We start from the raw sequence: 26539 nt of genomic DNA, 5'->3' as shown, positions 1-26539 counted from the left end.
ACAGCTTCAAGCTCTGTCTCAAGGAAAAAAAAAAAAGGACTAATCATCTATGTAATTTTCAACATGTCTCCTAGTATTTTCAACAAAATTGAATTTCTATCTTTGTGATCATAAAAATGATAAAGTCATGTTCCTTTATTTCTTTTTAGATCAGACTTAACAATACCAGAAAAAATTTGGTAGAATATACTGGATCAGGTATGTGTTTACTTTTTTTTTTTCCTTCAGTGTCTAAGTCATCATGGCCCATTAAAGGGTTTAGGCATCCAGGGCACCCTGTATTACTCTTACACAGTTGGTTCCCATGCATTTTTAAGCACATGTCTCATTCTGTCTATACTCAAGGATAAGTCTGGCCTCTAGGAAGGATTTTGCTTTCTTACATAAACAACACCTTCTAAGGGCCTTCTAGGCAGTTCGCTCCCTTCCTAAGACAAATGTCTGGTTCACTATGAGTTAAAGTTTCATAAATTTATCTCCTAAGAACACTGTTTATCAAAGCTCGCCTTGGGGCTATGGTTAAGTGCAAAGCCAGAGCACCATGCTAGGCAGCTCAAGTGAAGAAGGTAGTTAAGAAAAGAGCTGCTGCCCCAAGCAGATCCTGATTCACCCACCAATAGCTCTAAGTTATTTGAAATTCTGTATTTTCTAACAACTATGTGAATTTTCTCCATAAAAATGCCATAGTCGATTGTCATATGGCACATTAAAAAATGTTCTAAGTGACTACTTTTCTCGAATTTTCGGAGTAAACTGACAGCCAAACATAGTCAAAATGTCCTCAGAGATCTGAACATCTAGGCCTAAAATAAACTATGCCTAGAGATCCAAATCTCTCATGGCTGGGAAGTGGGGAAGGGGACAGTATGTCTTATTTTCACCAGTAGAATGCTCACTAGAAGAAAACACAAGAAAAGATTACCAAGAACAGAGCCCATGGAGGCTAAAAGGACCACCTCTTAGGGATAAACCAAAGGAAGGGTCAGAAAGCAGCAGTAAAGAGCAGAGCGCCTGCCCGCCATCACAAGGTTTTCCTCCCATGTTACCACCTCTCTTTTGCTCTCCCTCAGTCAAGCTCTACCTTTGGGTGTGGTGGCTCACGCCTGTAATACTAGCACTCTAGGCGACTGAAGCACGTGGACTGCTTGAGTGCACAAGTTCAAGACCAGATTGAGCAAGAATGAAACCTCCAACTTTACTAAAAATAGAAAAATTAGCTGGGCATCATTGTGGGCACCTGTAGTCTCAGCTACTCAGGAAACTGAGGCAAGAGGCTATCTTGAGCCCAGGAGACTACAGTTGCTGTGAGCTATGATGATGCCACTGCCACAGCACTCTACCAAAACAACAAAGTGCTCTGTCTTAAAAAAAAAAAAAAAAAAAAAAAAAAAAAAAACAGAAAAAAGGGCAGCACCCATAGGTCAGTGGGTAGGGTGCCAGCCACATAAACCAAGGCTGGTGTGTTCGAACCCAACCCGGGCCAGCTAAACAACAATTGCAACTGCAGCAAAAAAAGAAAAAAAAAAAAAAATAGCTGGGCATTGTGGCGGGCGCCTGTAGTCCCCAACTACTGGGGAGGCTGAGGCAAGAGAATCGCTTAAGCCCAAGAGTTGGAGGTTGCTGTGAGCTGTGATGCACCACAACACTCTACCGAGGGTGACACAGAAAGACTCTGTCTCCCCCCCAAAAAATAAAAAATGCTCTGTCTTTGTTCATGTCAACATTCGCTCCTGTTAAACACCAACTTCTTTTACTAGAAAAAGAGTATCTCACTCTACCATAAGAATGGGACTTAAGCAAATTTTAAAATACCTACAAGAGGCAGTCTGTACAGTTCTACTGTTGCAGTACAAAACCTTCTTGTCCTCTATTCACCTCCCACACTCTTTCCCACTGTGGCCCCCTTCTAAGAGAAGATAATTATGAGCCACAAATAATATTCAAGCCAATTGGCACCACTTCGTAGAGGCCTATCGCAGACCAAGAGCAGGTTTATTTAGGAAGGTACCCCAGGGAAGTAGCATTCTACCCTATTTCTCTCTCTCTCTCTCTCTCTCTCTATTTAACGGTAATGTTTGAGATAATAGAATGCTAAATGCTTTGCAAGATCTATCTCCTTAAAATCAAATTTTGAAAAAGGAACTCTGGATATACCACCTTGCAGATGAGGAATTGCAACTTAGGATAAGGATCGTGACTAACAGCACAGAGATGGAAGCAAGTGGGAAAGCCAAGATTTCAACTATAATCTGTCTAGTCCTAAACTGAATTTTAAATTGTAACTCTGTACTGAAAATTGATAAAAAGTCTACTCTCTACTCTTTATACTATGCTCAAGGCACTAAATTAAAATACATGTATGTATTTTCTTTTATAGACAAGGTCTTGCTTGGTCTCTCAGGCTGGAGTGCAGTGGCCCGATCATAATTCACAATAACCTTGAACTCTTGACCTCAAGTGACTTTCCCACATCAGCCTCCCAGAAGTGCTAGGATTACAGGTGTGAAACACCATACCCAGCTTAAAAATAACTGAGTACAAATATGTGTAAGGCACTGTGCTATATCCAAGAACTATAAATATTAGGTAAATAGTCTAAGACTCAGTGGGTTCACAGACTCCAACTACAGGCTTGGCGTCCCAAAAGTCACCCTGAAGTTGCCACGCAGAGGGCAAATGAGACATTGCAGCTAAATCTACCTTTATTTTAAAATGTTTATATTAGAGGTGGCCAAGCCATAAAGAATATTTTGTAAATATTTTGAAAAACTTAATAAAGATATATTTAGCTATAATTTCCCATTTTCCCTATGTATGGTGACTTTGTGGGTGACTTATGGGACACCCTGTATTTGTCATTCCTTCTCCGCAGACACCTTCCTTGATCCACATATCCTCCCAGTTTATACTCTGGAATTTCTGGCTCACTTTCTCTACAATGCCTTCCTTGACTAATTCTCCTCCAGCAATACTACTGGTTTTTTATGTGATTTAAAATCCATTCTGATAATTTATGTTTATATGGATTTATACATTAGATTTATTCTCAATGAATAGACTATCTGCTGCGTTGTTCTAAATTAACCAGTTGTGCTTTCCATATGCTGTACACTGACTATCAAGTAAATTATATAAGCCAGTTTGGCAGAGGGCAATCTCGGATACAAAGAATTAAATAAATCTTAATTTTAGGTTTATAGAAGCTATCATAACAGATCCCTTTTATTTAGAGGAGGTATATGTTACCAGTAGTAACCTGCCTCTTAAGGAGAATACTACTTTATTAATAAAAACAATGAATGATTTAGCATTATTAAAGAAATTTGATCTTTTACTAAACCAGAATTTATTATTTTTTGCACATATTCTTAACACGCTGCCTGCAGAGTCACAGACACAACTTTCTTCCATCTATAAGAAATGCCTTACAAAACAGTATCTCAAATAACAAAATGTTAGTATGATTTTTCCATGTTACACAGATTAAAAAAATTATTTCAAAGATTAGATTATTTCAGTAATAATTTAGTGTTCCACATTATTGCTTTCACACAAGTACAATCTTCTAGAAAATAAGAGCATACTTTTCAATTCTCATTCAGCTAAACGTAAGTATTTCAACAGATAAAGTTAGGTAACTTTAAATACTGGCTAAGTAACCAATCCAGTCTTCATTTATAATTAGGAATAATCTCCTTCAGGGATTATCATAAAAGGAATCCCTGGCCAGGTGTGATGGCTCTCGCCTGTAATCCTAGTACTCTCAGAGAGGCCAAAGGATTGCTTGAGCTTAGGAGTTCCAGATCAACATGAGCAAGAGTGAGACCCTGTCTGTATTAAAAATAGAAAACTAGAAAGGCATAGTGGGGCACACCTGTAGTCCTAGTTACCCAGGAAGGTGAGGCAAGAGGATTGCTCAAACCCAAGAGTTTGAGGTTGCTGTGAGCTATGATGCAATGGTACTCTACACAGGGCAAAAGAGTGAGACTCCATCTCCAAAAACAAGAGAAGAAAAGAAACTCCTTTACTGAGGTGGGAATCCAGAAGAAATGATGTCCAAAGCCCCATCAAAGGCAGAGTTTCTTAATTAAAAACTCTATTCACAAGTTTGCATAGGCCTGCTCAGACAAAACAAGTTCATTATTTCACACGTTAATAGCCACAGAATGCTGTTAACATACTATAAAAATGCAGTTTGAAAACAGAAAATAGAAGCTAGAATATTTAACAGGAACTTCTAAATCAGCTAGGCAAAATCTTGATTACAGGACCCTCCTTAAGATTTCTACAGAAACTAAAGAGGAAATTGTAGTAAACCAATGTAATGAAGCCTTGTGGTTGGTCTTGGAACATTTTTTAAAACCTATCTGGGACACTTTCTACAGAAATGCTTGGCGATGGCAGCTCTCCGTCATCAGGCCTCAAGGCGCTGTAGGCACTTCCCGGGGCTCCACACCCACCAGCCACCAGCCAACACTACTGCGCGGCCTCGGTCCCCCTCTGCCATCCCTGCTTCCGCTGCCTGCCCAGGCTTTTGTGTGCACACTGCTCCCCACCTTCAACCACACCTAGCCAGCATTCACCGTCCACTCCACACTACGATCTCCGTGTACCTTCTCTACTTCACAAGCACTATTCAACCTTATCCATCTTCTATACAACCCTGCCCTCAACGCTCCAAGCCTATTCCTGTACTTTCACCTCAACATTACAATGTGCCGCCTGATCACACACTATCGTAAGCATGGATTACCTCTTCCCGAAGCTGTGTGTCCACAAGACCATTAACTCTGCGTCTTAGACTTCTTCTTGGCTCCTAGCAAGGCTTGGTACTCAGCAACTACTGGATGGCTGATCAATAAAAATAAAATTACCTTTATGTAAATTTATTTTCTTTGTTGATTTTACAAAAAGTATCAAAAATTTTAAGCTGATATGTATTTAACGTGTCATTAGTTTTTTTGTTTTTTTTGTTTTTTTTTTATTGTTGGGGATTCATTGAGGGTACCATAAGCCAGTTACACTGATTGCAATTGTTAGGTAAAGTCCCTCTTGCAATCATGTCTTGCCCCCATAAAGTGTGACACACACTAAAGCCCCACCCCCCTCCCTCCATCCCTCTTTCTGCTTCCCCCCCCATAACCTTAATTGTCATTAATTGTCCTCATATCAAGATTGTGTCATTAGTTTTATGCTTTAAAACTCCCATTTCTTTGTATTTTCCCTAAAAGGTACTCAGCAAACATTACTTCGTAATTTCCTAATAACATCCCATCCGTGTTATTAAAAACAACAACTAAATATGCTAAGTATTCACTCTTGTTCATCTTTTCCTCTTGAAGATGAAATGTGACATACATTGAGCACAAATTAAAACTAGTGCCGCCAGGCCTTCTAAAATTCGTAATTACATAATATAAACACTAACAACTGGAAAAAAAATTATAGTTTTGCTTTTCTCATCAGAAGAGTACCATGTATGTGTATGCTGAAACTTTTGGACAATACATAAAAATATAATTAAGGCAGTTAAAATCAAACACTGACAGCAAATAACAGGCATAGAATACATACTGTATTTGGCATATGCCCTTTCACATATGCACTCAGGTATGCAAATGTACAAATTCTAGAAGCAGTTCCTTAAATTCTGGCTTCACACTTCTTATTATCAGGACCTTGATATTTGTTTTAATAGACAAACAGTGCTTTTTTTCTTTTGGAGACAGAACCTTGCTCTTTTGCCCCAGGTATACAGCAGTGTCATCATAGCTCACTGCAACCTCCACCTCCTGGGCTCAAGCAACCCTTCAGCCTCAGCCTCCTGATCCTGTGGGATCAAAAGCAACCCACCATGATGCCTGGCTAATTTTTCTATTTTTAGTGGAGATGGGGCATCATTCTTACGCAGGCTCATTGCGATCTCCGGAATCATGTAATCGGCTTCCTACAATGCTAGGATAACAAGTAGAAGCCACCACATTCAGCCAGTATTATTTACTTAGAGAAATGTTGCTGTTGTTAACTATAATAATCTGGTGAGCATAACTGGAACTATGTCTTTGCACATACTCAGTTATATTTTTTGAAATAGATTCCTAAAAGTATAATATTTCAGGTCAAAGAGTAATCACATTTTAAATGTTTATGCACACTGAAAAGTATACATTTACACACACTTCACCAGTGCACGCAGGCATCTACACACATAGACCACGCCCTCCTTCCGGACATCTAGTATGAACACCTTTCTAATCTTACCCAATCTGACAGCAGAAAAATGGTACTGTTCTGCTTTAATCTGTATTTCTTGGACTACCAGTAAGAGAAAACATCAATTCATCTGTTTGTTGGTCACATATATGTGAAATCTCTGTTAGAATCGTTTTCCATCTTTTTTTTCTGTAGAGACAGAGTCTCACTGTACCGCCCTCGGTAGAGTGCCATGATGTCACAGGACTCACAGCAACCTCCAGCTCTTGGGCTTCCGCGATTCTCCTGCCTCAGCCTCCCGAGCAGCTGGGACTACAGGTGCCTGCCACAACGCCTGGCTATTTTTTGGTTGCAGTTCAGCAGGGGCTGGGTTTGAACCCGCCACCCCCTCGGTATATGGGGCCGGTGCCCAACTCACTGAGCCACAGGCGCCACCCCGTTTTCCATCTTTATACTGGGCAGCTGCCTTGCTTTAGTTAACAGATTTCTTCATAAAAAAAAAGAAAATAATACATTTTCACTGTTGCATATTGTAAACATTTTCTCCATGTTCGTTTAGCGCTTAAATTTACAAAATTTTTATTATAAAGGTATGCTTGATTTTTAGGTAGGCAAATATATCAATCTATTTCCGGATATATAATTTCTGGATTTAGAGGAACTCTTTAGAAATTTCTTCTGCATTCCAGATTTATAAATATATTCACTTAAACTTACTTTGGAACCTTTGTACATTACTTTGGTTCAATTTTTATGAAGCAAAGTACTAGAGAGATGTTTCTGAAATCTTAGAATATTTTTTCTGAAAATATCTCAGGTCACAGAAAGCATAAGGCCACTGTATTGGGAAGCTATAGAAGATGATTTATCTAAGTTTCCACAGCAGAACACCATAAAAAGGCCCATCACGTGCACTGCCTTTATATTTTCACTACTTTTACCAATGAATTTTTATCCCAATCTATACACCTCTGTTCTTCTTTCTAGGCCTGTTTATTCCATAACTTATTTCCTATCTGCTCTCAAATATTACTTCTAGGGAAGATGGCCCCACCAGTTCCCTGGACCCTAGAATCTTTCCCTTTACTCTATAGCACCTCTCGGTTGGAAGCAATACATATACATAGTCATCCACCAGCACTGATCCCTAACCCACATCAAGATCTTCAGACGCTCAAGCCCCTCCTATGACATGGCAATATTTCCATGACCTTGCGCACATCCTCCCATACACTTTACATCATCTCTATTCATAATACATAATAAAATGAAAATGCTATGTAAACAATTGTTACATATTTTAAAATTTATTTTTTAATAAATTTAACTTTCAATCTGTGGTTGAATTCAAGGATATGGATTCTGCAGATATGAAGGGCTGACGGCATTTATATTAATTTGATTATCTAAACCATAGCAGAGATGATGATTATTTTTGATCCCCATCACAGGAGGTAGGCAGCATCTTCATAAGTATTCAATAACTGTGTTTAAACGGAAGGGAGGATGGAAGGAAAGTTTAGGTATTGTTTTCTTTTGTTTGCATTGGTTTTTCTAAAAACAAAAAACGTAAGGTCTAAGTGAAGCCAAAGACAAAACTAATATTACATAGCTCTTCACTGGAAGTAATCTATCTTTCTTTCACAAAATTTTAGAGAAGCTGAAGACAGTTGGGGAAACTGCAGACTTACAGCCACATAAGACCTTCTAGGTCCTTAGGTACAGCTTTTTGACAAGAACAAAATTTTACAGAACAAATCCTTTCATTTTAATTATTACATGTTGCTTATCTTTTATAGTTATTTTTAAAATGAACACAGTTACCATACCAAAGGGTAAAATTAAGTTTCAACAAAATCCTCCTCCCAGATTGACCAGCACGATCCTAACAGTAGTAAGCCTTCAGGGCTGAACTAACACCAGCTATGTTCATAGTCGGGTCTAAATTCCCCCGCCTGACACTGCACCAGGCTGGTTGGTGAGAGTTTATGGGGGTTAAGTCTGCCAGTCTGTTGGCAGCTTTTGACAATGGCACGCTGTGCTTCTGTCTGAAGTGGAATTTGTGAATAGCTGCACAGACAGGCAGCATTTTTTAAAATTTTATCTGCTTGGGAGTGGCACCTGGGGCTCAAAGGAGTAGGGCGCCGACCCCGTATGCTGGAGGTGGTGGATTCAAACCCAGCCCCGGCCAAAAACCGCAAAAAAAAAAATGTTTATCTACTTAAAAGCCTATCACTTCAAAGAAGACCAAGAGGGCACCAAAGGAAGAAAAGAGGTTTTTAATGAGGATTGGGAACTGCAGTATTCTCTTGTTTCTGCTAAAGATATGATAATTTGTTTGCTTTGTGCTATTATAGTATCAGTAGTAAAAAATTCAATGCTTACTAGCATTATAAGGAACACAAATATTATGATTTTATTTTTTCAAATTAATATGAGGGTACAATTTTTAGCTTATATTATTCTCACTTCCAGAATAAAGTTTCATTTGTAGAAGAGCCCCTCACCCAGGGGGTATGTCATGCACCCTCACAATGTGCACATTAGGTGAGATCCCGCCTCATGCCCTCCCTCCTTCTGCCAAATGTACCCTGAACACAAGTATTTTAAATCAGAGGGAGAGGCACAAAAGGTTGTATGGCAGAAATTAAAAGATGAAGAGCAAAAGTAAAGATAATTCATTCAAGCAGCAGTAAGACCTGGAAAAAAATGCCACTATAGCAACTCATAAGTAGCTTACCAATTCAGGAAAAGAGGGAAGCCATTCCGACATGTTGAAATTCTGAAAGAATGTATTGTCAAAGTTATAGGATGCTCAGACCCTGATAACGTTTCAAAGTACAAACAACTGCCTCTTTCAAGAACCATAAGTAATCAGCAATATGAATTAGCCTTCAACTTAACAGAACTTCCCCTGATATTTCAAAAGAAAAAATACATACTATTATTCAACCACTTTAGATCAGTCAACAGATACTACTGACTAGGTACAGGTTTTATATTTCAGTTGGTCTTAATAGAAGACTTTCTTTGCTACAAAGAGTTGCTTGCTTTGAGCAGTTTAGCAAACAGAACACAGGACTAGATATCTTCAACAATTTTCGAGATAAATGTTGTCAACGGACTGAATTTGGTAAATTTAGTGAGTAAAGATGTATAGATGGTGCACCTTTCATGACAGGAAATGTACAGAAAGATGTACAGATGGTGCACCTTCTATGACAGGAAAACACGAAGAGTTTGATTTAAAAAAAAAAAAAAGGTATGAATAGATCTAAATGCTTTCATTTCTTTTCATCGTATCTTGCATCAGCAAAATCTCTGTTAAAGCTACTATTTTGAGTGATACTTTGCAACAAGTTAAAAGTACTGTTAACTATATATTCAAATGCAACTTAGCACCATAAGTTTCATAATGTGTTAAAGTTGAACTTCCAAATATTCAATGAGCATTTGCCCTATCCATGCTAAATAGAGGGTCGTGGCTAATGAGCATTTTGCCCTACCCATGCTAAATAGAGGGTCTTGGCTATTGAAGGGACAGGTGTTAGCCAAAATTTTATCTCTGCCAGAACAGATAAATTTTATGAAGAACAGAATCAGCAATGTGAATTGCTGAAAGAGGATTTGTGAATTATTGAAAGAGGAATTATTGAAAATGCAGATTTTTCTGTGTGATATCCAATCCAATCAAAATGACTTGAATATTTCTTGGCAATGTAAACCTAAGTCTATATGTGATATGTGGCAAAAAAAAAAAAAAAAAATCAAAGCATTCTCCCCCCCCCCAAAAAAAAAGACATCTTTTTTCAAAATACTTCTTCAAAAAGAAATTACAGATGAACATTTTCCCCATTTAGCAAAGGTGTCATGGATGAGCAGGATGATATACGCAAATCATCTGACGAACAGCAGCTATTATAGACCTATTAATTGCTGCATACAGTGAAGGTTCACTGACTTTTAGAATCATTAGCATTTCAGTCTCACCTACTTCACATCGCCAAGACATCTAAAGAAATACCAATGGAATTGATTGAGCCACTGATGCTAAGATCCAACTGAAATATAGAAAAAAAACGCAGAATACCTATGCCTTCAGCACCATGCTCGAAAGATGCTTTCTTGCTTTTCAACCACATGTTGCTAGGAATCTACATCCTCCTACCTAACCCAAATCAAGACACCCAAAAGGTCACAAATGACTGATACTCATCCAGAGGATCAACTGGAAGTGTGGACGTGGGCACTGCAGCCAAATATTCAAAAACGCTCTCCAAAAAAAATAGACACAACAAAGTCATTAATAGCTTACCTTTCAAATAACATATGATTTTCATTTTGGGGATTTTTATAAAATAATTTATATCTTTAGGCAGATCTAATTGAAATTTCTTGAATGTAGCCTTATTTGATCACAACTAAATTAATGTGGTCTTCCAACATGAAAGGTTCCCCATCCCTAGTTGAAGGGCACCACAGTTATTCTAAACATTCATTTCTGATGGGCTGAAAGGAGCATATACTTCTCATCCTAAAAAGATGTGCTGCACTGAATTGTTTTGGTATCACTTCGTGTTCTTAAAAATGGGTAAAATAAAAATTTTTTCAAATTTTTTCACTATTTTTTCAAATGCCCTTCAGATTTAAATTGTATAAAAAAAATCGTATACAAAAGAAAACAATTTGATTACTGAGACTAGTTTTTATAAACCTTTTTAAATTTTACTATCCATGATGTTAATATTAGACAGGGATTCATAGTCAGGGAAAGCCCTCAAATAGAACTAAAAGATACAGCCCCACCCCAGCTCCTGCTTCTGAATACTCCCACCTACAAGTCCAGCGTTCATCAGCTCCTTGTGAACCATCCCAGCCCTAAGTTCCCCCTGTGCTCAGATTTCCCTCTGACCACTTCCAAAGTGTAATGATGCATTCTCTCCCTACCGAAATATGGCATGGCCTATTATTTTATATTACTGGTAAGTCCTTTTCTCCCACTTGTAGAGAAATCCTCTCAAGAGATTATCAGCTCCTCAAAGATAAAGGCTTTTTTTTTTTTTTTTTAACTTCCCACAGTACCTACTCTAAGAGTTAAAAATTGATCGTTAATCAACTGGAACAGGGAGACTGTGTTCTAAAAAATGAAAAACAAGCTATTTTTAAAGGGTTTGCCTGACTCTCACCCAGACTGGTCGTCCCCACGCCCACCCACAGGCCCCCAGATCCACTCACAATGCACACACAAACACAGGTGAACAGGACACAGGGACACAGTGTTCCCAGACCCAGGCTGAAGCTCTCACACCTGAGGAGGTGGCAAAGCTTTTCCTATAGTAAGGACTGGGGGTGGGGAGTGGACAATGTTGCCTAGAGGCTTTTCTTTGTAAAACAGGTTTTTCTTGCTAGCTTCTGCCCTAATAGGAGCTCCATGATGGGACAGGAGGAGGCAGGTTAGGAAGAAAAGAAAGCAACAGAGTCAACAGAGGAGCGTTCTCTCCAGTGATGAAATTCCCAAGAAGCTCCCATTACCTGATCCTCCAGCACAATGAAGAAAGTGAGGGAGGAGTCTATAGAGACAGCGCCTTCTCACCCATGCCAACAAAGTCTCATTTTGATGCTTTTATAACCCAAGTACAAACTTTGCCATGGTGTCTGTTTTTATCTTTGTGACATTAAGAGTGAAAGATTTTCTTTTGCAAAAATCTGAACTATTTCCTAAGGGAAAAACTTCCATACGCATCCACGTCTTCCCTTCTATATCAAAAGTTTCCACCTTGATTATATAACTTATAATAACACAGGTGGTTGTACTGCAACTCACCCTGCTATATTCTCCTGCAAAAGATGCATTTCCTATAGCACACAGCCATGCATTTAGATACCCCAGGTCTCCTGCATGCATCCATCTTCACAGCCTCGATTATACACAAGACAAAACCTGATTAAAACCTGCTGAACACTTCAATTCACTGCCTACGAGCCTGCAATAGTTTTATTCATAAGATCATTTCCCAAGATGCACTTGTCAATATTCAACTCATTAATACAACTGAACCTAATTTTCAGCATTGTATTTAGGTTCAGCAATTTAATGCATTTTCTGGATAATGCATATGGTCTCTAAGGTCTGGTTAATGGGAGTCTACTCCCATTAAGATAATGTTGACAAGTCTTAAGTCTGAGTAAGCCAAGATTAAGATAATCTTTAAAAAACAGAAAACGCGTTAGGTGATCGTGGATGAGGGATGCACTATGGACTGGGAAATGGTCACAGATGCAATCACTGCTTCTGCCTTTTAATGAATGGAAACATAATTCTCTTATGTGCCATAAATGCACAACTAATGCAAACCACAAGGTCAGGACTATTACCTTGTCGTGAGGAGAAAGGGGCATGTTATTAAAGAGTAGCAAAAGAAAGCTCTGTGGGGATGGAGCCCCACATATACGAGATCTGTTATTTTGGTTTTGGTGGTGGTCCTACAAATACATATGCCAAAATTGCATAAAACTTATACACAATCCACACATAAATGAGTACATGTAAAACTAGTGAAATCTGATCTGTGGACTGTACCAATGTCCATTTTTTGGCTTTGATACCACACTACGGCCATGAGAGACGTTACTACTGGGGAAAATGGTAATAAGGGCATAAGGGATCTCCCTGTACTAGGGGGATGAGAAGAGGGAAATTCCTGTAAAATTGCAATTATTTGAAAATAATTTTTTCAAAGAAAAGATTACAGATGCAAACACTGTTCGCTAGATATACATACATTTATTAAGTCATATCTTAATCCAACCAACATTCGTTAAGCCAAGTCGCCTGCTACAGATATAAACTGATGTAACCACTGACCTAAGGAATTCACCGCCTCATCCTCTAACACAAAAACAGTGCACCAGAGAAGAGGAAGTGCAGTTGAATTCCACATGGAGAAGACACAGGAGCATTTGCAGCTTGATATATCACGGTCAAGCTCTCCATTAAAGCAAATGTAGTTGTCAGTCACTGCTCCATTCACAAAATAAGTGATTGTATATGACTAGCATAAAATGGATATGTGAGGCCAGGCACAGTGGCTCACGCCTGTAATCCCAGCACTCTGGGAGGCCAAGGCGGGTGGATTGCCTGAGATCACTAGTTCGAGACCAGCCTGAGAAAAAGTGAGAACTTGTCTCTACTAAAAAAAAAAAAAAAAAACAGAAAAACTGAGGCAAGAGGATGGCCTGAGCTCAAGAGTTTGAGGTTGCTATGAGCTATGATGCCATGGTACTCTACCCAGGGCAACAGCTTGAGACTCTGCCTCAAAAAAAAAAAAGTCACATGAACCTAAGGTTCGCAACATTAAAAATCTCAACCCTGAGGAGAAATTTTTACTAAAGACATTTTCAACTTGTCAACTTATGCAAGAAAGGGTGTTATGTTTGATTTCAGAAGTTCAATGTTTCTTTTAAACTGCTTTTTGAAATACACTTTTGGAAACATTATTAAATTTGTTCACACTAAATATATACCTTAGATTAAAAGATGTAAAACTGAGGATCAGTAACATCCCAGGAAAAAATGATTTATGTTATTAGAATTTGAACATCTGTAACTAATAAAAAACATTAGATACTATTTTTTAAAAATACACTTACCGATTCACTTTGCATTTATGCTTGCCTAGAAACATTTCTCAAAAACAAATGATTTTTATTTTAAATTAATATACTATTTTATTTAAGTGATATTATTTTCTTTCCTTCTGGTTTTTCAGTTAACAATTATCTTGATATTTTAATTTTAATTTGTCGGTCTGTCTGCCAGGATGGTCTTAACAGATCTTTGGATTCCCTTATCCTTCTAACATTATACCTGAAAAATGGTATATAAAAATAATTCCATAAATATTAAAAAACAAATAATGGCATTACTGTGCTTTGACCTTACCAAAGATTGAAAGAAGGATTACTTCTGGACATGGAGGAAAATAAAAACTAAAGTACTGCTAATACCTTTCAAAAGCTTACTACAATTACAATTCTACATACATCTTCAGCCTCAGTGTGGGTAATCATGGGACTCAAGATGGCAGCGGCAAAGACGGAAAAGCTGACTACATTACACTGTTACCTGAAACACACCCAGCACCGTCCTGTAATGCCTCAAAATTTGTACCCATGAACTAGCATTAAAAAATTTGATATAAAATAGTGCCTTAAATAATTCAACTATAGCTGTAATGTATTAAAATATATAAGTGGTAAATCACATAGATAGGACCCTCTATTCAAATTTTCCCTAATAAATGGCCATCAGAACACCATTTCTCTCAAAACTGGATCTGCCAGTTTAAGACGTGTAAATCATGGAGCTCTAATGAACAGGAGAGACGTGGGAGCCACAGATTATGGGAATAATTTATCACCACTTCACTTACATTTTTTTCAAATCTACAGTATACCAGGCACAATGCCAAATGTCAAGGATTCAGTTCTCATCCAAAGCAGACAGGATTTATGCCATCATCGACAGCATCTATGAGGAAAAGAAAAAAAACATCCCGGGGCCTGTTTAAGGAATCCCACACTGTGCAAGGCAGACCACCCATCGCAGCTGAAGACTAGTGCCCCCAGTGGTTGCACTGAAAATCTGCAGTCCTGACCTGGCGACAGATTCCAGAAACTGCAGACTCACCATCACGCAAGAACAGTTTAAATAAGGAATGGACTTCCAGTACTATAAAGTCAGTGCCAACATCAGTATGTCTACAAATTCTCCTCTTTCCATTTTCAAGCAGCTTCAGACTGGCTAAAAAGGTCTTGGAATACCTCATTCAGACACACTGAATATATTACATGCTAAAGCTGCCGCTATTAACAGGCATTTTATCCACAATTCCTTTAGGGAGTTATCTCTTCTTAAACACATACCCTACATGTAATATTAAATCATAGAAACCAGTTTTTCAAAAGCTGAGGTAGTCAAAAATATTCTTACCAAGTATCATAATAAATGTCTTGCCACGGGGTAAACTAGGCCAGAGTGAAATCCAGCTTTTCTAACATCTATCTGCCCTCTCCAAAGTCTCTGACTCAAAAGTCCATCATCATCATCACAGGCCCATCGTCCACTCAGATCTTTCCCATTCTATTAGCCGTTAAGTCCTATAGGTTCTACCCAGAGGACTCTCAATCCAATCCCTTCTTTTCCATTTGCATTGTTCTAACTGTCCAGAGGGGCATTAAATAAAATCCACAAGATAGCCCCAAACCATAACTCCAAACAAAATTATTTGGCCTCATGTAAACATCTTATCCGACAGCCGCATTCAACTACTTGAGCTCACCTCTTCTCCTTAGCACTTTGCTGATATCATTTCCCCAAAAATATATCTGAGGATATGCCATCCCCTTCACATCCTACCTCTGAAGCAACTTTCCCAAAAAAACGATACCCTAATTCTCTACCATCTCTGACCCCCACTATGTTGAACCATACATGTGCTTTGTAGTACAGTTACTCATGAAGTATTCATGTAAGGAAAAGACTTGTCTTGTGCCACCCAGTATCACATCTGCCTTTTTGTGATTACTGTCCCTGAGCTGGGACACTACACACAGAATGCGATTAATAAGTATATATATAATGCTACAGATTTTGAAATTCCTGCTAAGACACTGAGCCTCAAATGCAAGCACTGTGAAAGCAGAGCTAAGACTTTGAAGAACAGGAGAAAGGGACTTGAACACTTCAATTTACTGCAGCAACCGATCTTTCTTAATCACCAACATCCACAGCTTAACTCAATGATAAGATATCCGAAGTCAAAGATATGGCCTTAAAACGTAGCAGGTGAATGCTCAGGGCAGGATAGGAAAATTTTCACAGCAATCTCTCAAGTCAGAATACCTTGGTCCAATCTTACCTCTGTACATTATTGTGTGAACATAGGCAAGGTGCATAAACCCCCTGTCCCTTAAGTTTGTCTACAAAAGGAAGATTATAAACATATAGAACATATATATATATGCTAAGCAAGTGCTATGTAAGTGTTTGCCATTATTAATACTTTCTGTAATGTATACAGTTTAGTCACAACTTACATATTAAGAATGAGGTTATCTCCTGGCTAATTCTTAAAAGATAAGGTCTCAAGTGCACTTAGCATGACGACCCAACCCTGAAAACATATCTGACCTGGGAGCATTTCTCTCTGCTAAGGCAGTACTCCATCATGTTTTCCTTCTTACCAATGACACAAAAGGTCAAAATGTCCCAAAGACCGTGAAGAAATAGCAAATCCAGCAGTTTACTTTGATTCAACTACTATGACTATCGCTAGAGTCAGAGCTGTTAAGAAACCCTCCTAGTTACAGTCTGAGTTTGAACTGACTGAAAGACTTAATGGATTGCCAAGTCTTAACATTAATTTAGTAAAACCCGTTAAGTATGTCCAAAAGGGTAATAATTTGGAAGGCCTTCATAAATATGTAACATTAAATATTTGCGATGTGTCAATCAAACAGATGAGATCTATGCTTCAGGGAACAGAACTCATAACGCATCTAAATGAGTCTGAGAAAAGCGTTAACTGAGGCACAAATTAAAACAGACAGCACAGAGACTCGCTATTGGTCAGAGGCCCTTGTGTAATAGCACCCAGCTATCCCAGGAGACACCCCAAAGTAGGAAGAAACCTAGTAAAAGAGAACTCAGTGATTTAAGAAAACAGCAAAGATTTGTCAGGATCTTTCAGAAGATCATCTAAATATGGGAGGCAAGGGATCAAGAAAGGTAAAAAGGATTCCACACATAGTAAGTTCTGACTAACTGACCGAAAAAAACCCTCTAGCAGGTAGAACTGAGATTCCCTTCCAGAGATATTATTTTTTCATTAAGTCTGTAAACTTGAAAGACTGGATGAAATAAGAGTCCAACACCACTCAAGCTTTTCTAATTATCTCACTCATGATCAAGAAAAATAAAATTAAGACCCTTACTGTTTGACGGATCAAACCATCTTAAACATCAAGAACTAATGTATTCAAATGCTTCGAAGGACGACGTTTACTGATGACTAAGTATGTATTGGGGAAGGAGGACAGGCGGAATAAGATCATTCATAGCAGCCTGAGCTCCAGCCATCCTGTCTCTGATAATGTGAGAGCAACAAAATTGAGACAACTATAAACTCACTCCCACCTCCCTGAGAACGCAAGCCCAGTGGTGAAGTGGAATTTAACTAGGGTGGGGAGGAGTGGGGGGTTTACACTCTCTGCTTTCACAATCGTTTCACTGTTTCTTGAAATTTCACTTCCATATATTAAATTAGGATTATACAAATATCTCGGTCCTTGACCATGACAACCCAGTAAAAGCTACAAGCTTCCACTTCTTAAAAGCAGATTGCTGAATACACAAATGACAAAAGTAGTATATGACAGAGTTGAAATTTTTCCCTTAGAAAGAATTCCTTGAGGAAAGCTTACATTTCTTTATTTGAGGTAGTATTTAGGTGTTCAATAAAAACTAAAATGTAAAAATTAGGCACTGGGGGCGGTGCCTGTGGCTCAAGGAGTAGGGTGCCGGTCCCATATGCCGGAGGTGGCAGGTTCAAACCTAGACCCGGCCAAAAAAAAAAAAAAAAAAAAAAAAAAATTAGGCACTGGATCTAGTTTTAATAAATTAGGCAGGTCCCCACAGCAACGGCTGAAAGAAGAGTAGGAGGGCATTAAATCCATTAAACACTCCTAGAACACCCTATCTTACCGACAATCTCGCAGAGAATTCTGCATCTATTCTCACTGCTCACAACAATATACAATGCTCTTTAATACGTCATGCTTCATTTCCATGCCTGTTTAGCAAAACTACAAAAAACAAATACAATGATGTGGTCAATCAATCAGCAACTTCCCCCACCAGAGTGTTAACACAAACTTTACACCTTGCCCTTAGATGAATGACTCGGAGTGCACAGGCAAATAAGCCGCCTTGTTAAAAGGGTCTGGGAGAAGGAAAAAGCCAGCACTCTGCACGTGGCAGAGGAATGGAAGGGAGACTACCCAAGAAACCATGTCCCTATGTCCGAAGTCCACCCTCTTCCTTTATCAGCACTGTCATCTGGGATGTCCTATTCTGCCTCTGTCAAAATGGGATAATAAAAACACCTGCCCTGTAACACCTTAGCAGCACCAAACACACCTAGCACCCAGACCTTAGTTACTAATAACCCTCTCCAAGAAAAGGAAGCAGGGCTCCTTGGAGAAATGCCTGATTCTGCAGGGCATCCCAAATGTTGCCCTTAATGCCGCCATGCATAGGGAAAGTGGAAAATTGTAGCTAAATATACATTTACAAAATAAAAAAGTTATCAATAGCCAAGGCCAGGAGAGGTGCCTCATGCCTGTAATCCCAGCACTCTGGGAGGTTGAGGCAGGTGGACTGCTTGAGCTCAGGAGTTCAAGACCAGCCTGAATAAGAATGCGACTCCTTATCTACTAAAAATTGAAAACTTGAGGCAAGAGGATCTCTTGAGCCCAAGAGTTTCAGGTTGCTGTGAGCTATGACGATGTTACAGCACTCTACCGAGGGTGACAGAGTAAAACTCTGTCTCAAAAAAATAAAAAATAAAAATTCTTTTAAAAATAAAAATAAAGAGGGGGGCGGCAGGGAGGGAGAGAAAAAATAAATATAGTTAACAATAGCCACAGAAGAACAATTTGAACAACAAAAGAAAGCTGTACTGGATTATAATACACAATATAAAATAAATATCCCCAAATCCTCACTGATACGCAAAACAATTTAACAGCTAGATAAGATAGACATAGGGAGAAGAGAAAAGTCTCATGAACAGAAGAATTCGAAATAACTTCAGTGTATACTCTACATTCAAGGAGGTTGGGAGTTTAACTTCCTTTTTCTGAAGTGTAGGGGATACAAAGCAACTTCCTTCCCAAGAGCACAGTTAAGGGAAGAGAACAACTTCACAGGGGAGAAAGCTGGCAAACCCTGTTTCAGCCAGGCAGCCAAGGCCAGCCTAACAGAGATGAGCCATTCTGACAGTCGCGCTCTTGCCGTGACATAATGAGAATGTCTCTCTACCTACGTGGTCCTTCTCCCAAACGCCTGGAACTCTAATCACAAGCAGGGCATCAGACCAATCACCACTGAAAGACCTTCTGCAGAACACCGGGCCAGGACTCCCCAAACTGTCAAGGTCAATCACAAGGGAAGTCTAACAAACTGTCACAGCCACGAGGCAGCAGATGTGACCATAAAATGGACATGGTATACTGGGTGGGATTCTGGGACAGGAAAAGGACTTTAGGGAAAATCTGAGGAGGTATAAAGTACAACAGGTCTCTGAATAACACAGTTTTGTTCAACGTCATTTCATTACAATATTGATGAGGGGAAGTAGAAAGAAAAAGAAAAATCAATTCCAAGCTGAGGCCACTGCCTGTGTGGAGTTTGTGGGTTCTCCCCACGTGTGCGTGAGTATTCTCCAAGTACTCTGGGTTCCAGTCATGTCGCAAAGCTGTGCATGTCAGTGAGTTGCCAGACCTACCTACACAGTCCCAGGCTGAGTCAGTGTGCATGGGAGTGCGCCCTGTATGGACAGTAAGTGAGCTGGCATACCCATGAGGTCCTAGTCAGAGTCAGTGTGCACGGGAGTGTGCCCTGTACGGACAGCAGGTGAGCTGGCATCCCATGCGGTCCTAGTCAGAGTCAGTGTGCACGGGAGTGTGCCCTGTGATGGACAGCAGGTGAGCTGGCATACCCATGAGGTCCCAGTCTGAGTCAGTGTGCACGGGAGTGTGCCCTGTGATGGACAGCAGGTGAGCTGGCATACCCATGAGGTCCCAGTCTGAGTCAGTGTGCACGGGAGTGTGCCCTGTGATGGACAGCAGGTGAGCAGGCATACCCATGAGGTCCCAGTCTGAGTCAGTGTGCACGGGAGTGCGCCCTGTACGGACAGCAGGTGAGCTGGCATACCCTGGGGTCCTAGTCAGAGTCAGTGTGCACGGGAGTGTGCCCTGTATGGACAGCAGGTGAGCTGGCATACCCATGAGGTCCTAGTCAGAGTCAGTGTGCACGAGAGTGTTCCCTGTATGGACAGCAGGTGAGCTGGCATACCCACGAGGTCCCAGTCTGAGTCAGTGTGCACGGGAGTGCGCCCTGTATGGACAGCAGGTGAGCTGGCATACCCATGAGGTCTCAGTCTGAGTCAGTGTGCACGGGAGTGCGCCCTGTATGGACAGCAGGTGAGCTGGCATACCCATGAGGTCTCAGTCTCAGTCAGTGTGCACGGGAGTGCGCCCTGTATGGACAGCATCCTGTTCAGCACTGGGTTCTGCCTTACAGCCGGAGCTGGGATAGGCTCTAGCCACCTACAACCAGGACATGGAATAACTGTGAAAATAATTATCTTACTTGTTTCTGTTAACCTTTCTTAAATATATGTACAGCTCACCCTGATTCCAACATTCAAACATGTTAGTTCAGTGATGCTTCTGTGAAAACTCTGCTATAGGAACTTAACTCTTATGTATATCAATTAGCTTATAGTAAAATTGGTTTTGCTGTACATTATTTCACTTAACATCTTAGTCTTCAAGGAGCTTTCAGTGATATTAAGAGAGGACTTACTGTATGGATTTTAATAATAACGTACCAATACTGGCTCACTAATTATAAAAAAAAAAAAAACACTGCACCAACATGTTAGTAATAGGGGAAACCGATGTGAGGTGTATGAGAACTCTGTCTCATCTTCACAATTTTTCCATAAATCTACAACTTCAAACAAAAGAAAAAGTTTGTTTAAAAAACTTCCTGCCTTATCTTCCATACAACTTTGAAACATTTTAAGTTTAAGGAAGTATGTAGTTTGTTCATAGGCTATGCCACCCACAAAATTATCAAAAAATAAATATTACTCTCTTCCATTTCTTTTGGAAAAGAAACATTCCATTTCACTTTGCGGGTACTCTAAGAGATCTGCTTTCCATTTAAAACAAAAAAAGTCTAACTGTCACTGGGTAGTGCCTTTAGAAATGATCCCAGGAGAAAAATAAGAGTTACCTATAAGAGATAACAAATTAAGAATGAGTCCTATAAGGTCGATCTTTCTCAAGGACAGCTGAGAAAATTTTCTCAGATACACTGTAACCACTCTAGTAAGGAATATTATAACCACAAGCAAGGGCTACCAAGTGCAGTGGCTCACACCTGTAAACTTAGCATTCTGGGAGACCGAGGCACAGGGATCACTTGAGCTCAGGAGTTTGAGGTTGTTGTAAGCTACATGTGCCAACACCATGCACTCTAGCTAGGGCAACAGAGTAAGACTCTCAAACAAGAAAAAAAAGGCATAAGTAATGATCTCTATTTAAAATACATGATTTTTTTTAACTGAGGATATTTTCGTTTGATCATCTTACCACTGTATACTATATAGGCAAAAAATACCTTGTACTTTCCTTACAATATCATTACATGTATTAATATTATTTATTTCTTCTATCATTCATTCCCTTATAAATTATTAATTTTATCATTCATTGCTTTTTTGGGGGGAAACTATTGAAAAACAGAACAATCAGGAAATGAACATATGTATTGCTTTTAAAACCATAGTAATATGAAGTCTAATTGTACAGAATACAACCAGACATATAACATTTAACCTCCCAGCATCTTCTCCAAACCAGGCCTCCTCTGTTCCAGAGGAATTCTGCTTAGTCCAACATGTTTGGATAAGGATGTTGCTTCCCCTCTGTAACCCAAGGCCTAACTAATGTGGGTGTTCACCTTGCCTGGTTTCGATGATGGGTGATCAGGGCAACCCTTATTCTCCAATAAGTTATTGGAGAAATGCTTGCTCTTTCTCTGACAATATAGATGTCTTCATGAGGGAAATTTGAGGCAATCAGCACCTGTACTGCTGCCGTATTTTGACAGCCTGAGAAGACAAAGCAAGTACAGGCAACAGGGCTAAAAAGTGAACAGAGAAACAGGGTACTAGGGATACTTTTTAAATCACTACATGCAGCAGTACTTAAAGCTTTACCTCTTAGATGTCCTGGTTCCATGAACCAACAAACCATAAACCCTTTTGGGATTAAGTTTCAATTGTTATCATTTAGGATTAGATTTAGCTGTCAGGAAACTTAAAGGACAGCACCTTAGACATGACTAAAGTTTCTATTTCTGATATTCAGAGTACAAAGTCGGGCAGTCAAGGGCTGATGCAGAAGTTGTGCTCCACCAAGTCTAAAAGAACCCAAGTACATTCCAGCTCATAATTGAACCCTGGGGTTGAACCCCTCCCTAATGGTTCAACATGGCTGCTAGAGCTCCAGCCAGCACAACCATATCCCAAGCAACAGAACTGAAGAAAGGAGAAAGATGTGGGGCAGAGGGAATACACCCAGGGACTTTACAGGCGAGCTCCTAGAAGCTCCTAGAAGTGCTATACTATACATCCACTTATATCGCACTGGCTAGAACTTAGCCTTTAATCTCAACAGCCACACACAAAAGTAAAAACCCTAGTATGATAGAAGAAGAAAAATAAAACCAACACTGGGTAATAATCAACCTCTGTCATAGCTGGGTTTCTATAATTTCCAACCAAGACAACTAATACAAAGGATATGCCACATATCTTCTTTCAACATTTTTTTTCTTCCAAAATAAAATTCTAAGGCATTAAATCATTGTAGTATTTATGTTGTGGGGATCCCACAAAGCAATGAAACATACTTAGTGGACAGCAATATTAACATTTGATTTCACATCTTAGAACATCAGACTTTGAGAGTAGAACTGTATCAACAATTGTATCAATTGGACCAACTTTGGGGTCCAAAGTTGCTAACGTAAGGATATAAATTTAATAAGGATTAAAAATCTGGAATAGGTAAGGAAATTCTAAAAAAATGATAAGAAAAAGGCAAGAACCCCAATAGAAAAAACCTGGTGAAACATGTAGATAAAATTGTTAACAGAAAGTAAAACCCAAACAACTAACCAAAATACAACTGACTTTTAGGTAAAAGAAACCAACTGATCATAAATACTGACTTTTACCCTCTCCCCAGGTCAAGTAAGATAAGAAGTAATGATTTTTCTGTAGGTACAGAAAGTGAGATGAGTCAGTAACAACATTATTTTGAAAAGGCAAAAAAGCAGATGGAAGAAAGGAAAACGATTCAGCAGACCCTGGGAAGGTGATGAGGCTAAACCAACTGTGAAAAATAAAAAGCAACCTGACCTAGCTAACAAAACCTCCCAGAATCCCCGGGAAACTGTCAGCTCAGTCGGAGCAGAAATGGACATAAACATTTAGCTACAACAAGGACAGGCTGACAATCCCTTAAGAATTAGTTAGCTCTCCAGATACCCTAATGAGCTCTGCTAGGTCACTGTCCTCCTCACTTAAGAGTAGTGTTTTTCAACCTTTTTTATCTCAGGACACACTTGAACCTATACTTAAACTTCCACGGCACACTTAAATTATGTTGATCAAAAAAAAGTAGAAAAACACTGTGCTTTGAACTTCTTTTGAAAATAACTAATGATCTTTAAAATCTGGGGGGCACTGCTTTTCAGCAGCTGAAAAGCACTGGCCTAGAGAAGCGGCAGAGTTTTCCTAACAGAGAGAAGAACTCAGGGCCCCACTGAGTGACGCCAGGGACACCGTGCAGGAGAGGACACCATCCAAAAACAGGGAGGGGGACACAGGGTTGAGACAGCCAGTTTCTTCTCATTCAGAATGCTGGCAGTCTGGTCTATACATGCGGGCAGGAGTCTGAAAGGGTTTTCTACCCAAAACCTAGTCAGCCCTAAAATCAAACCTAAACACATTTCTTGCCATCAGGGGCTCAAACAAATACCCAAACAGGTGACTATGCTCAGAAGCCCACACACCAGCTCCGAGCGTCCAGGAGGCTGCTTAGTGCCCCAACAAGAGATTACAAATATTATTAAAGCATTCACCGAATAAGAAGGTGTCATTAAAAAGGGATTATCTGCAGAACAAAATGTTCTTAGAAATTAAAAATGTTAGTAAAAAAATAAAGCAATAAATAAAAGGATGGCAAGACAATGATGACATGATGGAAGTGGAATAATAAGAAAACTGGAATTTAGGCCAGCATATCCAACGCCTGAGTATAGGAGTCAACTAAGACAGAGAGTGGAGATGAGGAAGACAGAGTCAACCAAATGGGAACACTTGGTCCCAAACTCTCACTCACGAACTCAGGAACTGAACAGATGGAAAATAAAGTCCGCAGCCATCCTCTCAGGAGGAGCAGTACCTCTAACACGTATCAGTGTCACAGCATCTATCTGAACTCAGTACGTGAATTGATTTGGATAAGAAGAGATTTCTGTACATGGGGGGAGAAAAATCCCTGAAGGAAGGATTTAAGGTTATAGAATTACGGAGCCCACTGATTATCCAGCAAAAGTTGATGCATACAGACCCCTACACCACGGCACATCATTGAGAAATACAGAACACTTGGAAGAAGATGGTATTTCTACAAGATTTCAGAAAGAAAAAGAAAGAGGAGAAGTAATTAACAAAAATAACAAAAGTGTGGGGAATCTTAATGACCTCCAAATGGAATCTAGAGTGGAAGGATGCTTCAAAATCCAAAAGGAAAAAGTATTTCCAATCCTGAATTATAGACCCAGCAATACTATCAGAAATATAAAGGTAAAGATAGTTTATACATGCTAGAATCCAAAAGTTTCCCTCTCACACACCCACCCTCCACCCCCAGTCAGGAAGAAAGATATGCTTAGCAAAGAAGGGAAGTCGTGAAAAAGGAGGAAACCGTAAGATAAAGTGACAAGGGACAGCAAATGGAGGGGAGGGTGGTAGAGTTAAGCCATGGGACGAGGGAGGGCCGGGCGTATGGCACAACACATCTGATGCCCCCAAGAAGGAGGACTTGACAGAAAACTGGCAAATTTGGATGCACTTAGAGGAAAATGAGACAATTTGGGGTTTGAAACAGTGATAAAAAACAGTGAAAACTGAAAAGGGGGAGGCCTCCACAGTACTGGTCTGAGCAATAAATTTGGGGGGATATAAGCCCAAAAGCACAGGGAAAAAAGCAAAACAAATGAGATCCTTCAAAGTAAAAAGCTACACAGCAAACAAATAGTGAAGAGATAACCTTAAGAATAGGAGAAAATGCCTGCAAACCATACTTCTGACAAATTAATACTCAAAATATACAAAGGACTCAATACCAAGAAAAAAATAATTTTAAAATGTGCAAAAGACCTAATAGACATTTCTCAAAAGAAGATGTACAAATGGCCGAGAGGTGATATGAACAAGTGCTCCACATAACTCACCATTAGGGAAGTGTAAGTAAGATGATCTCACAATGAGATATCACCTCACAACTGATGAAATGGCTGCTACCGAAAAGACCAATCATAACAGGTATTGAAGATATGGAGAAAAGGGAACCCTTTTACACTGCTGGTGGGAACTCAAGTTAGTGCAGCCATTATGAAACACAGTGTTCCGGTGCCTCAAAAATTAAAAACAGGACTACCATATGATCCAGCACTCCCATTACTGAGTATATAGCCAAAGGAAATGAAATCGGTATGCTAAAGAGAGAGCTGCACTTCCGTGTCTGTGACAGCACTGTCACAATAGCTAAGATACAGAGTCAACCCGAGAGTCCATCAATGGATGAACGGATAAAAGAAGCGTGGCACACAGACAAATGGAATTCTACCACCCACTCCGTGAGGACGCTTGCCATGCAGAGCCATGACCGAGGCACCATGAAAAGGGTGCTTGGGAGGTGGTAAGGAGCAGAGCTTGACAACAGGAAGAGAAGAGAGGGCTGAAGATAAAGTGAGTACGTGAAATGAGAGAGGTCCCTTCCTGGCACTAACAAGCAAGGAGCTGAGCAGTGGGAAGGCCTCAAACGTTCACAGGAAGGAATCAAGAACATCATCAATCACTCCCCACCAAACCCCACTCCACAAAAAGAGAGACAGACAAAATCAGGACCAAACAGAAGGAAAAAGGATTAGGAATCAGAAGATGAGGATTCCACAGATTTACAGTTAAACAGGAAGAATAATTTCTCATGTTCCATTGTGCAATGGTGTGACGGTAGCTAACAATATAGTGTGTATTTCAAAATAGCTACAGGAGATTTTGAATGTTCTCACCACAAAGAAATGACAAACGTTTGAGGTAATGGATTTGGTAATTACCCTACGTGTTGCATACATGTATCAAAACATCATACCCTATCCCATAAATATGTGCAATTA

At 39.6% G+C, this 26539-nt stretch overlaps 1 protein-coding gene across 6 annotated transcripts in view; it reads right to left on the bottom strand.

The window, feature by feature from the left end:
- Positions 1–26539, bottom strand: part of KLF12 (KLF transcription factor 12) — a 490726-nt gene that overhangs the window by 371088 nt on the left and 93099 nt on the right. For 3 of the 6 annotated variants that reach the window (XM_053563730.1, XM_053563731.1, XM_053563732.1), the window contains exon 2: positions 4754–4851. The exons of 2 other annotated variants lie outside the window; for them this stretch is intronic. The gene's annotated coding sequence lies outside the window, so the exon portion shown is untranslated. Of the gene's footprint in view, positions 1–4753; positions 4852–26539 lie in introns of those variants that run through there. One more of the 6 variants, XM_053563734.1, reaches the window with a different exon arrangement.

The sequence above is a fragment of the Nycticebus coucang genome, chromosome 15 (assembly GCF_027406575.1).
Source record: "Nycticebus coucang isolate mNycCou1 chromosome 15, mNycCou1.pri, whole genome shotgun sequence".
In the NCBI taxonomy this organism is placed as follows: Eukaryota; Metazoa; Chordata; class Mammalia; order Primates; family Lorisidae; genus Nycticebus; species Nycticebus coucang.
Note: the sequence above shows the minus strand (reverse complement) of the source record. Positions and strands in the feature narration are given on the sequence as shown.